The sequence below is a fragment of the Perca flavescens genome, chromosome 6 (assembly GCF_004354835.1).
Source record: "Perca flavescens isolate YP-PL-M2 chromosome 6, PFLA_1.0, whole genome shotgun sequence".
Taxonomy (NCBI): Eukaryota; Metazoa; Chordata; class Actinopteri; order Perciformes; family Percidae; genus Perca; species Perca flavescens.
The window spans coordinates 36,365,542-36,378,223 of NC_041336.1; the positions used below are offsets into that span (position 1 = coordinate 36,365,542).

The 12,682-nt window shown below is 42.7% G+C and overlaps 1 protein-coding gene across 2 annotated transcripts in view; it reads left to right on the forward strand.

The window, feature by feature from the left end:
- LOC114557693 (E3 ubiquitin-protein ligase RNF19A) overlaps positions 1–12,682 on the forward strand; it is a 36,592-nt gene that overhangs the window by 6,388 nt on the left and 17,522 nt on the right. The window lies entirely within an intron of this gene.

Genomic DNA, 12,682 nt, shown 5'->3' on the forward strand with positions numbered 1-12,682 from the left:
TTTTGGGTGGAAAAAGGGTATTGGCTGCAAAAACGTCCCCTTCTCTCTCTACCAGCAGTACCTGCCGGCATTGTGAAACACATCAGCAGAGGGAGTAGGACAGAGGACAGGATGATGATCACAATGTAGCATTATCGAGAGAAAAAAAGGGTGCGTCTTCCGGACGCGTCGATATTGAGTTTACTGCGTCGTTTATATATTTTTTTCTTTCTAGAAGGCTGAAAAATATGTGGAGTGCTGTCACAGCCTTCCACCATGTTTTCATTGATGCAAAACAAACATTGTATACTGTGCCTGAGTCTGGGAGACTGTTTCCACTTTTGCTTGATGCTGGAAAGTACCGTGAGATTTTCAAAGCGCAGTAATCAGTTTTAATAATAATCTGAATTTGAAACTGTAATACCAACCGCCAGGAATTTTACAGTGGTTTATCCTTAAACCAGTAAAAGTCTCATTCCTAGTATATACTTAACCAAAAAAATATTATAGTAACTATAATTTTGTCATCTTGATTGTCATTCTCTTATGTTGGTCTGTTCTGTACACATGACAGCTGTTGCATGTCTGTCTGTCCGGGGAGAGGGATCCTGAGGTTTCTTCCACTTTTTCCTCGCGTTGTGACTTTTTTCCCTTAACCCAAATTCGCTCTTGTTTTTTTATTTTTTTATTTGTGTGTGTGTGATTTTTATGTAAATAAAATTGACGTGACTATTGCTCAGCACTAACGATTTCTAATGGAGGCTCCTCGCCATGAACGGATTCTGTCGAGAGCCCATTTATTGTGTTTTATGAGTGTTGGAGGCAGTCCTTCAGAGACATCAGTGTTTGTGTTTCAGAGGCCTCCCTGGGCTTAGCAGCATGTTGTCCAGACCTGTGTGTTCTTCCAAAGAAATGTCATTCGCCCAGCATGACGACCTGGCCTGCATTCTCTGTTTGTCAGGACATGGATCATCTCCCTCTCTTGCTCTATGGTAAACACAGCTGCAAGGCTAGGTGGTGACCTGGCCACATCAGGGTGCTATCAATAAATTATTATGCACACCGCCACCTATGCATCTTGGATGATCAGGCACCGTTGTCATTGTGCTTTAAGCTTGGCTTTTGACACGATTGGGCTTCAATTCCATAATAGTCTCGCTTTGCCAGACCTTCTTCCACAGCGCTGCGGAGCAGGGTCTGGCTAGTCCACACAGAATTCCGGGATGGGAGAGAAACGTGCTCTGGTTTATTGGTATTTCTTTATAACCAGTCACATTTGTTATGGGTGGCAAACTGGCCTCAGGAAGGAACTTATTTTGGTGGAACATGTGAACGTTCAAAGGATGTTTTAGTCGTGCAACAGAAAATTCAGATTGGACAGATAGTCTAGCTAGCTGTCTGGATTTACCCTGCAGAGATCTGAGGAGCAGCTAACCATAGTCCTCAGAAATTCACCAGAGTTTAGAACGCCAACACAAAGTAAGCGGAAGGTAACCGAAATCCGTCTGGAAAGAGTTAAAACCGGCGGAATTTCCAAAAAACTAGACTTCTGCCCATGACAGGAGCCTTTGGCCAATCACAGATCATTTCCGTCTCCACATGTCATCTGGAGAAACCGTCGACCCACGTCCCACTGCTCGAAGCCTGGCGTCACCACACATCTAGCATCTGGTAATGTATTCATTAAATTCACCTGGAACTCCTAGACAGCAAGTATGTTAAGTCTGTTTCCCTCTGCTGTTTTTAGTTTTTCACATAGAACCAAGCTCGTTAAAGTTAACTGACTTCATGCTGGTCAGAGGTAAGCTGTAACCAAGGGGGTAAGCTTCGCTTCAGAACGCGAACCTCCGATGGCGCCATTTTGTTGCTACGAAGCGATCACCTCTTGTTAGCATTACACTGACCGCCATTTTTTTTTTACGTCACTTGACTGCGAATTACTTTACATCTGAAGTGTTTAAAGACTCTATTTGTCCATTGTTTATTTCTAAAGAAACACGACAATGTATAAAAGGCTCCATTACCTTGTACCTCACGTTATGGCTCCGTAGCAGACGTTTTTGTAAAAATAAGCTAACGATTGTGTCATAACCAAGTGACTTACTGTCGCACAGTAGAGGAATTACCGTATAGTACAGGAGAAGCTCGCAGGCAGTTTCGACTTACATTAGCTGTTTAGGTTTAATTGCTAATGTTAACTAGCATGTTAGTGATCAGTAATTAGCCTGTGTCTATGTTATCTCCTTAGATATACATACGCTCTCCGTCTCTGTAAGATTGGGAATGATTGAGATTTCTCTCGGCACAGCTACCAGAAGACTTCACACTTTCAGACAGTTTGCTCACGTCACATTTACGTTGTCTCTGTCAGTTGGAGGCTGAGCAGTAAAGCAAGAGATCACCGGAAAAGTGCTTCTAATATCCTTCACTGGTCTCCATCCAGAGCAACGGGGTCTATTGGTCCATTATATACTGTCTATGGCTGTAACAAGCGCTAAAGTCAGCTATCTAAAGTTATGCTGTATGTGAAAAACAATGGCAGAGAGAGAGAGAGAAAGACTTACTTGCGGTGTGGGAGTTCCAGGTGAACCCGTGAAAGTTGTTGCTGTAGATATACGGTAAAGCCAGAGGCTTTATTTATATAGCACGTTTCAGCAACAAGGCGATTCAAAGTTCTTTACATAAAACATTAAAGAGCAGTTTAAAAAAATCTGATGGTTCCACATGTTGGGGAGAGAGTCTTACAAGCAGATAGAGAGGGACAAGGGGGGATGAGTGAATCAGTGTGCTGTATGTGGCGTTACAATAAAATAAGATTTTACCCATTTTGAATAAAAAAAAAAATAGACTATCAATATGTGACGGTCAAAGTTGATATTTAAATCAATGTATGGGAAACACTGTTGTGGAACTCTGTCGGCAGTAAAGAGATGCCTCCCTTGAGTTGCTGGCAACTCAGGTGCCGCTTACTCCTACTGTCAGTAATCACACTTGCTGTCTCTAAGCTAGCTCTCCCCCCCTCTCCATTAGCTATATTGGTAGTTTAGCTAATCTCAAAATGTAATTTTGGGTCAATGCGACTGATTCAGTACCAGTAACAATTATCTATGTTGGTGCTTACTTAGCTAACGTTATTATCTAGTGAATTACACAGCTGCTAATGCTAACTAGCTGACGTCACTTACGTGACGTTACGACGAAAACCATTTGGACTTAAGTTAGAAAACCGCGCAAATTCATGGCCTCGTTACATGTCCTGCCTAGTCCTGGTGTGACTGACGAGCACATATTCACTAACGAGCTGTGTGCAACATGTTAGCTTTTGCTTTCATGACATAGACTCCGCTTTATTGGAAGCAAGGCAGCTTAAGGCTGATTGGAACAAGGCTCTACGCAGAGCCGAGCCATTGTGAGGATTTATACTTGTGCGCTAGTGTGTCTGCGTCGTTCTAGCATATCTCTTTAAGAGAATAGCAGAGGCGCTGTGTGTATGCGTGGGGAGTGTGTTGTAGAGCGAGGGAGAAAGTGAAGATTAGCTTCGGAGCGAGTACTGACTCAAAAACTTAAACACAGTGTCAACACAGTGTCACCCCCCTACAGGAAAACTGTAGCAGGAAAAGTTAACCCTCTCATTGATTTCATGTTGTTCGCGGAGAAGTAGAACACCAAAATGAGTAGAGGAAAATGCGACGCACCAAGCCCAGCCAAGCAAACCAATCGCAGTTGTTTTGCGGTTTGCGTCGCCGCAATGTGTTGTTTCTGGGGAGGTGCACGTCAGGCGTAGGGTCCATATCTACACGTATGTACCTACAGCGTAGATTCAACGGAGAACCAGAAATGAAGCTTTACATCAATAGAGCGAGAAGAAACTCCAAAACCAGTAAGAAAGTAGTCGGCTGGAAATCTTTTATGCATTTCCATGTGGAGCTTTCAGCTCTGATATAATGCTGGATAGTTTAATGAATAATATTTCATCCTATTTCAGTTGTGATTTTGAACAGTAGTTCTGGAGAAAGCTGCAAGCAGTGATACCGGAGAGCAAGCAATTGGCCCGTTCCGAACGGGCGCTGCACTAGTGCATAAATAAATTACTGGCCTGCACAAGGAACATATCTTAATATAACGATACCATTGTCATCTGCCATATTGAACATAATGATATTTGAAATTTTGGATCTATTCGGCACATTGCCCACACCTTTTACAGCCTTGCTCTTTGATGCTGCTTTTGTGACAGATGCTTGAGCATAGGATGGCGGGCCAATCTATGGCATTTCCCCTGTACAGTGTATCAACAAAGGTTGACTTGTACCTGTCTCTGGCTCAGATGTTTTCTCTGATTTCCACACCACTGAGAAGCAACGTCTTGTTTGTGCCTATCTCTCTGAAGTGTGAGCAAGTAAGAGGTCTTTGATTTTTGTCCTTCTTTCCCTATCCTGTTGAAAACTCTGAAACGGCTGTCAAACTCGAGCGCTAGCTCATGGCCTCAAAGGATGTTTTCACTGTGTGTATCGGGCAATCAATGTACATGGTAGCTTTCAGGCTGAACAAACACAACCCCTTCAGGAGCAGCAGTAATTGCATCCTATCCACGAGGTCTTTGCAAGTAAAAATCAGTAGTAAAGATGAATAGGTAGTCTTTAAAAACAAAAAAAGAAACAAGGATACACAATGCATAGTTACTACTCACATAACCAGAGATAACGAGGGTATGGTTACACCATATTAATGGTATAGCAAAATCTCTACCAGGTGACAAATCTCTATCTGCTTGCTGAGTTTTTAACTCTCTTAGCTGAGCTGAAATGCCAGGATGCTTACCTCATTTCCTCCCCCCCTTGAGTGAAGTGTGGGAGGAAAGAGGGGAAGTCTGGGAGGAGGGGGGAGGGGGGTAGCTGGAGACTGTACTGGCTTTGTTGGGGTTGGAAACTTTTCCTGTTCTTCTCCCTGCCGGCCTGCCTCGCCTCTCTTTGTACGTTCAACAATGCCTTCCCTGTTCACACTGCTGTTGTGGTTGCTGTTGGCATCATTTTTAATCCTTTGTATCTTGTACGGTCAGACTCAAAACACAATGCATGACCAATACTATACTGTGTGCAATCTTTACTCCCTGCAACAGAGGGAGATATGTTTCAATGTCTTCTCTGAACACCAGGACAAGGTTAAAGCTTGCATTTAAATATGGCCACTGACCACACCCCTTTTTTTTTTTTTTTTTTTTTTAGCTTGCTCCACACTTTGGTGAAATGGGAGGGATACTGTTTGACTTTCATCCCACATCAGTCAATAGCTGCTCAGCTTGCCTTCCAGGATGTTGCTCTGTGTCTGTTCATGATGCAGTGCCTCACTAATGCATTGACTGTCCCCAGCCCCCTAGAAGCCCAGGAATGTGCATAGAGGCAGCATTACAAAGGAGACAGACAGGCCAGGAATGCAGTTGGAGTGATACTGACTGGCTGAATACACTGGCTCAGCTGCTGCATGTTTCACTGTTCACAATTGTCTGCATGCCTAGCTCATTCCTAGCCTGCCATTACTGTTGTCTCGCTGTCTCTCTATCTACATACCTGTCCATCTACCAGTCCGTCTTTGAAGCTATTGTGTCCCCTGATTGTCCCCAGGTGTATCTTTCATCTCCTGTTTGTGCATGGTTTCCTTTGCCCCACTCAACCAAACACGCATGCTGCTTAGAAACACTGCTCACTAGGGAGTCTCTACTGGCTAAGTTTAGACTTATGCCACATTTCCACTGCATGGTATGGCTCGACTCGCTTGTAACCATTATGTTTTGGTTTGTCATTGGCAAAAGTTGTGCATAGTACCTGGTACTTTTTTTTTTTTTTTTATCGCCTGGAATCGTTCCATGCGCACTTGACATCCTGCACAAATGTGGCATTTAAAAAAAAAGAAGGGAAAAAAGAAAGCCAAGCTATTATCAGTTGAGAAATTTTTTTTATTCACTAAACACAGATTTTGAAAAATGGCAGCTCTCAAAACCATCCCAGCATTATTTTGCACTGCTGATTCACCTAGGGTAGTGATTTACCTTCATTTGCCTAGGAAAAGAAAACACTGAAACACTGCAGCACTATGCCGTCCATCTCCTTCTCCATCAGAGAAACACTAAATTTTTCCGTATTGCTCATTGGTGCTCTATCTAGGTCTTACTCACGTCAGTCAGTGTGTTTACAAGCAGTTTAAAAAAATTATTATATTTGTGTTAAGCCAATACCCCGGTTTCTCAAACGCCACCTTACCCCGGTTAAAATCGGGTTTGTCATAACAGACCTAGAGAACTCCTTTAGTAACCGAGGAATTCCTGCATGTATACACCTTAACTGGAGTATGGTCACTGGTCTCCGTCCAGAGCAACGGGATCTGTTCGTCCATTTCTTTAACTGGCTATGGAGAAGACAGTGCTGTACTCGCTGTTTATTTGGTTGCCATGACTTCCAGGGCTGCCTCTGAAAAAAGTATATAACGGAAACACACCGTTAAAGTTAGAAGCTGTCAAAGGTGATTGCCCAAGATTACTGAGAACTTTTTTTTTCCATAAAACCTCATGTGGTTTTTAATCGGTTTTGGACAGTTGTTTGCAACAGCCAAGAACAGCTTGTCAAATGTGGGTAGTTTTTCTTGCATTGGTTGTAAACCAACTCCGTCAGTAAGAGAAGTAGTGTGTTACACACTTCAGACTGTGTATGTAGGGCTGTCACAATCATGACATTTTAGTTGACGATTAATTGTCATACAAATAGTTGCAATCAGTGATTTAATGGCATCCCAAGTTGTAGGGTATGTGAGTGGAAACGCATCGAACATGTCTTCAAATGAGACAGCTGGGCTAGTCTACCTGTATCATCGGTTCTGTCATCCCCCCCCCCCACACACACACACACACACACACACACACACACAGAGCTATCTGCTCAGCAACGATAAGCCCAGACCATCACTCCTCCGCTGATTTAGACGAGGTGGTAGCTTTGTGACACAACAAGGTGGTACTATTGGACTGCAGCTTTGCTTGTGGAAAAATGCACAACACCCTAAAGGAAAAAGCTAAAGGGGGTTTCCACTGGATTTCTGTTACAAACTATGACTTTTCTGTTAAAATTTTGTTCTTTAAAGCCCACTATATATGTTAGCTCTACTGTGTGCAGACTACTAAAGAATATGGGAAAATAAGTGTATGTTACAACATAACGAGAGGGGAAAAAACAATGTTCACAATATTCATTCCTGTGTGTGTCTGTGGGAGAGGTTATTTGTGATTGTGTGCAGGAGATATTAAGGCCAGCTCTGCCCACCTCATCAGACTGATTTCAGATGTAGCTCAAAGCAAGGACAGGGGGGCGGGGTTCTGGGGAGAAAGAACAGCATGTGTTTCAGAAAAGCAGAGAAGTCAGTGGTTTGGTTGCAGCTATAGAGGGGCTGTGCTCAGTGCTGTTTTGGATCTTTTGGTATAGTGGTACAGATTGCGGAAGTTGTTTTATTGCAATAAGTGCTTATAAAGTATGCACATGTACAGTATGTGTGAGAGCATGTGAGAGAGAGAGAGTGTCTCCGTCCGTCCCTTGGCACTACTCTGTATGGTTTCATTGGAAAGGTGTAACCAAAGACACCGATAAACACACATACGTATTCAGGGATGGACACCCAGCGAGCAAGCTGGATCTCAGTCGCAACACTCCCAAAACAACAGACATTCTTTCTTCAGCTCTCTCATCACCGCTCCCAGAATCACAAAGCACAGCACAGATGTACAATCACAGAGAGTACAGTCAGGGGTGAGGCAAACTGTGGCCCAAACCTACGGTTTAAACTTGTCGGCCACCCCCTAGAACAGTGCGCCTATCAAGTTCATACTTGTTTTCAGTCCTGTTCTCTTTCCTGCGTGTAGATGATCTCTGCGGTTTTACATGGCTTTGTTCGTTTAAGGTTGTGGCCTCTGATGGCAGTCCATACTTAATAGCTCACGTGGATTTCCTCAGAAACTGTACACATCACCAACCTTTACTTCAGACATATTTCTCACAGCAAATCTTAAGAAGTGGGCTGTAGTAGGCCAAATGACGTGCTTCAAATGGTATTTTAAATTCAGACTTCTATGTCTCTACAGATGGACTTTCTCTGTCTTTCTAACCTGTAGCAATTCTGCATGTAATGCCTATAGTTTTTTGGAAAGCTAAGTCAATTTATAAAAAGGCGGATCATCAAATTACAGCATATGATAATGAAAAAGGCAGCTGTGTCAAGACTACATAGAATTTTCAGAAGGCTTAGTTGGTTATAGTTCTGTATGAGTCGACTTATCACAAATGAGGAAATTGTGACACGTGTCTGTTGTTCAACTGTAGAATGACCTGCTACTGTACATGATTTGTCTTTTACTCTCTGGCACATTTTATGCAGTCGATGCAAAACTTGAATGGATTATATTGAAATGTAACAATAGACCTAACCTCTAAAATCTGGTATTTGTTCAGGCAGAAACTTGTTTTGCCTCTGTATTTTTGCACCGTTTTACTTTAGTGTCCATCTGTCTAACTCTCTTTGGCTCTTTTTTTTCTTCTCCCCCTCTCAAATGTGTGAAATTCTCAAGTGGACAGAACACTCAGATTGGCTCAGAAGCCATCTGTCCTGATATTATCATTTTGTGGAGTGACTAGTCACACGAACACGCTCAGACGTGGCGATAACAGAGAAGTAATTATGTTTCGTCATACAGGAAATTGTGAAATTACCAGATCTAACCAGCAAAGGTCTGTTGAAATTCCGATGCAAGATCGTCTTTGTTACTGTAAATTGTTACTTGAATCTTCTGCTGTTTGACCCTGGTTTTATTTAGCTTCACAACGGTGCTTTGGCCCTGTAGGGCTAGAGGTTGTGATATTTAGGGCCCGAGCGCCAACAGCGGCGAAGGCCCTATTGAAACTGAAGGAATTATTATTATTTTTCTATTATTATTTTCCCGTCAAATGAATTGCCTTTTTGAGGGGCTTAACATATTCAAAAACTCACCAAATTTTGCGGCCGCATCAAGTCTGGTGAAAATGTACGTATTTTAAGGGTTTCGGGAATAGGCGCACAAAAATGGCTCGCTAGCGCCCCTAGAAAGTTAAGAAAATACGAAAAATGTCGTACTTTAACAAACTCCTCCTAGAGATTTCATCCGATCAACTTCAAACTCGGTCTGTGCCATCTTAAAATGTTAAAGATGAAAAGTTGTTAAAAGAAAAACTTTTCGTCATAGGGCATGGCAGTGGCAGGGCGGCCATTTTGTGCGTTTTGCCGCCGAAACAGGAAGTGGGTGTAACTCGAGTGTACGTTGTCCGATTACCTCGAAACTTTTCAGGATTCATAAGAGTCCAACCCTGAGGACAAATAACAGCCGATATTTACTTAAAGTCATAGCGCCCCCTAGTGGCAACAGGAAGTAGGCCTAAAAGTCAAGGTGCTATACTTTAACAAACTCCTCCTAGAGATTTCATCCGATGGACTTCAAACTTGGTCTGTACCATCCCAACACCTTAACGATGAAAAGTTATTAAAAGAAAAACTTTTCGTCAGACGGTGTGTGCCAGGGGTGGTGGCCATTTTGAGTGTTTAGCAATGAACAAAGAAGTTGTTGTAACTTGAGTGTACGTTGTCGTATCTGCCCGAAATTTCTCACAATTGACAAGGGTCCAGGCCTGAGGACACCTACAGGCCAAAATTGACTTTTGGTCATTGAATGGGTTTTCAGCTGGCAACAGGAAATCTGCCTTATATGACAAACATCATCCGATTTGCATGAAACTCAGAATGTGTGGTCTACGTGTAATACTGAGCCGCCCCCTATAATATGACCACGCCCACTTACTCTGGCCACGCCCCCTTTCATAACATTTGAACCATTTAAGGTAGAGTCTTGTGTGAGGTATCATTGAACTCAGCAGAGACTTCCTTCTTTATCGGTGATGGTTTGGCCCGCCCCCTATGCATAAGCCACGCCCCCTTTCATAACATTTGAACCGTTTAAGGTAGAGTCTTGTGTGAGGTATCATTGAACTCAGCAGAGACTTCCTTCTTCATTGGTGATGGTTTGGCCCGCCCCCTATGTTTAAGCCACGCCCCCTTTTTATTACTAATGGCCCGATTGATGTAAACGCTTGTGTGAGGTGTGATTGAACTCAGCAGAGACTTCCTTCTTCATCGGTGATGGTTTGGCCCGCCCCCGATGTTTAAGCCACGCCCCCTTTCATACATGTTGACCCATTTAAGGTAGAGTCTTGTGTGAGGTATCATTCATCTCAGCACAGGCTTCATTTTTAATTGGTGATGGTTGGACCCGCCCCCTATGCTTTAGCCACGCCCCCTTTCACAGCTAATGAACCGTATGAGGTAGAGTCTTGTGTAAGGTATCGTTGAACTCGGCGGGGAGTTCCCTTTTCATTGTTGACGATTTGCGGCGTCTGAGTGCCGCGCGAATGCACGGTCGCTAGGAGCAGCGTTCGCCGGTAACCCCGACGCGCGCAGAGGCGCGAGGGCCCGTCCATCGCTGCTCGCAGCTTTAATAAGATATTGGAGCTTTATATTACTTTTTATTTTTGCTGTAGCGCTTTATTTACAATGCCTGTAGTTTGTTAGACTATTCCCCTTGACATTTAACATAATTTGGCTGTGTTTTAAGTAGTGGTCCACCAATATGAGTTTTTCAATGGCTGATACCTTTTATTTAGAGAGAAGGGCGGCCAAGGGCTGATATGTAATGCCAATATCATGCTGTTTAAAAAAATAATAATACAATTAAATAACAAATGTATCTCTCTCTTTTTTCCCCAAATTCCGGTCTTTCCAAACTTTACTGCTGGGACATGTCCGGTTGTGTAATATTTGGTTTAGAAGCCTCTATTGGTGATTTTTCACGGTACAAAGTCCTGCTATATACTCCGTTGCAGTAGCTCCTGCTTGAACTAGCTAGTGAAACAACAGTGGAGGCTCCAGAGATTCCAGGAAGCACGCTGGCCAATCGGAGCATACTGGGCTTTTTTGGAAAGAGGGATTAAAGAGACTGCCACTCCTACAGATCATCTCATACAGAGGGTGAATACAGGTGCAGCAGCCATGGGCAGGATGAGAAAAATAAAGTTTTTTTTTTTTTTTTTTTTTTTTTTTACATTAAAGCATGCTAACATTTTCTAGTACAAACACAAAATACAAGTATTCTCCTGAAAATGCTATATAATAGTTGCCCTTTAATACGATCTACTTGTGCAACTGCCATTGTGATTTTACAGTAGACGCTATCTAAATTGCTGCTGCGTCAGAAACCGGTCTGCCAAGGTGAAGCATTATCCCACACTTCCTCCTGTTTGCCATTATCAGCAGCGGACGGCCTGGTTCCTGTCACTGTTGATCTTACAGACACATCGGAGCACGCTCAGAGCTAGCTTTTTCCAGAGCTTTCGATTGCATCTCAGTGTTTTCATCTGGACGGAGATGGCTCAGTTGAATCACGTGACCCAAGTATGGAATGTTGGTCATATGCGTTGGTGATAACATGAGAATCACTATTTGTTTTTGGGAGTGCTGAGATCATGATTCTCTCATGCTTCTCAGGGAAAGAGTTTATTTTCTTCTGTAACCAAAACAAATGATTGCTATTTGCACTTTTGCATTTCTTGCCTTTAAAAGTGTCCTACAAAAAAACAAAGCAAACATATGGACTGATATTAAACAGCATTTATTAAAATACCAACATGGTCAACATTTCTCCACATTAAAAAAACTAAAAATTGCCCTACCAACCTATGATCCTTTTTTAATGATTAATTGTGCAGCCCTAGATAACAGACTAGACTTGCCGTTTAATCACTTTAATGTGATGTCGAAATTGAAACCCACATTAACCTTTACTTAATACATGGCAAGAGGTTGTGTGTGTTTGATTTCCTCAAAGGTTTGGTGGACCTTTCTTTGGTTACCCATTCTATTTCGCTGATTGACAGTTTGTGGCAGTGACTTGAAAAGAAAGAAAGCAATGCACCAGCAAAGGCAGCGGAGACCGCACACTAAGAAACATAAATCTAAACAATCTAGGGCTGCACGATTTGGAGAAAAAGTCATATTGCAGTTGCGATCTACAATACATGCGATTGCAAAATCATGGTATAATGAGTCTACTTGCTTGATTATCAATGAAAATGCACAAAATAAAAAAATATTGAAATGTGTATTTCTCAACTTTAACATACAAATTTGATCAATCACGGTTTCATGTTTATTTAAAAGAATCAGCTTTACAAATTAGGGATCGACCGATACGATTGTTAGTAGCCTAAGCGGGCAGAGAGAGAGAGAGAGAGAGAGAGAGAGAGAGAGAGAGAGAGAGAGAGACACAGATGCAGTATGGACTGAAGTGTTCACGTGCTACAAAAGCATTCTTTGATCATGAAGCTGATTGTTACTGTACGACTCTCTGGTTCTCTGGTATCTGGCTTCAGCCTCCTGTCTCAACCGAGCTGCTGCCAAAATGAGACCCGCAGCAAAACCATCTACCGGAGAGCCAGAGAGGCACAGCCGTGGTGGGTTTGTCTGTAACACCGGTGTTGTCAAGAGTTTATTTCCCAGTGGGACAATTTCCTCACCGCAGCATCCTTGAACTACAACCAGAGAGAGGCGACTGCATCAGAGCCAAAGTAACACATTTGGTATCGGA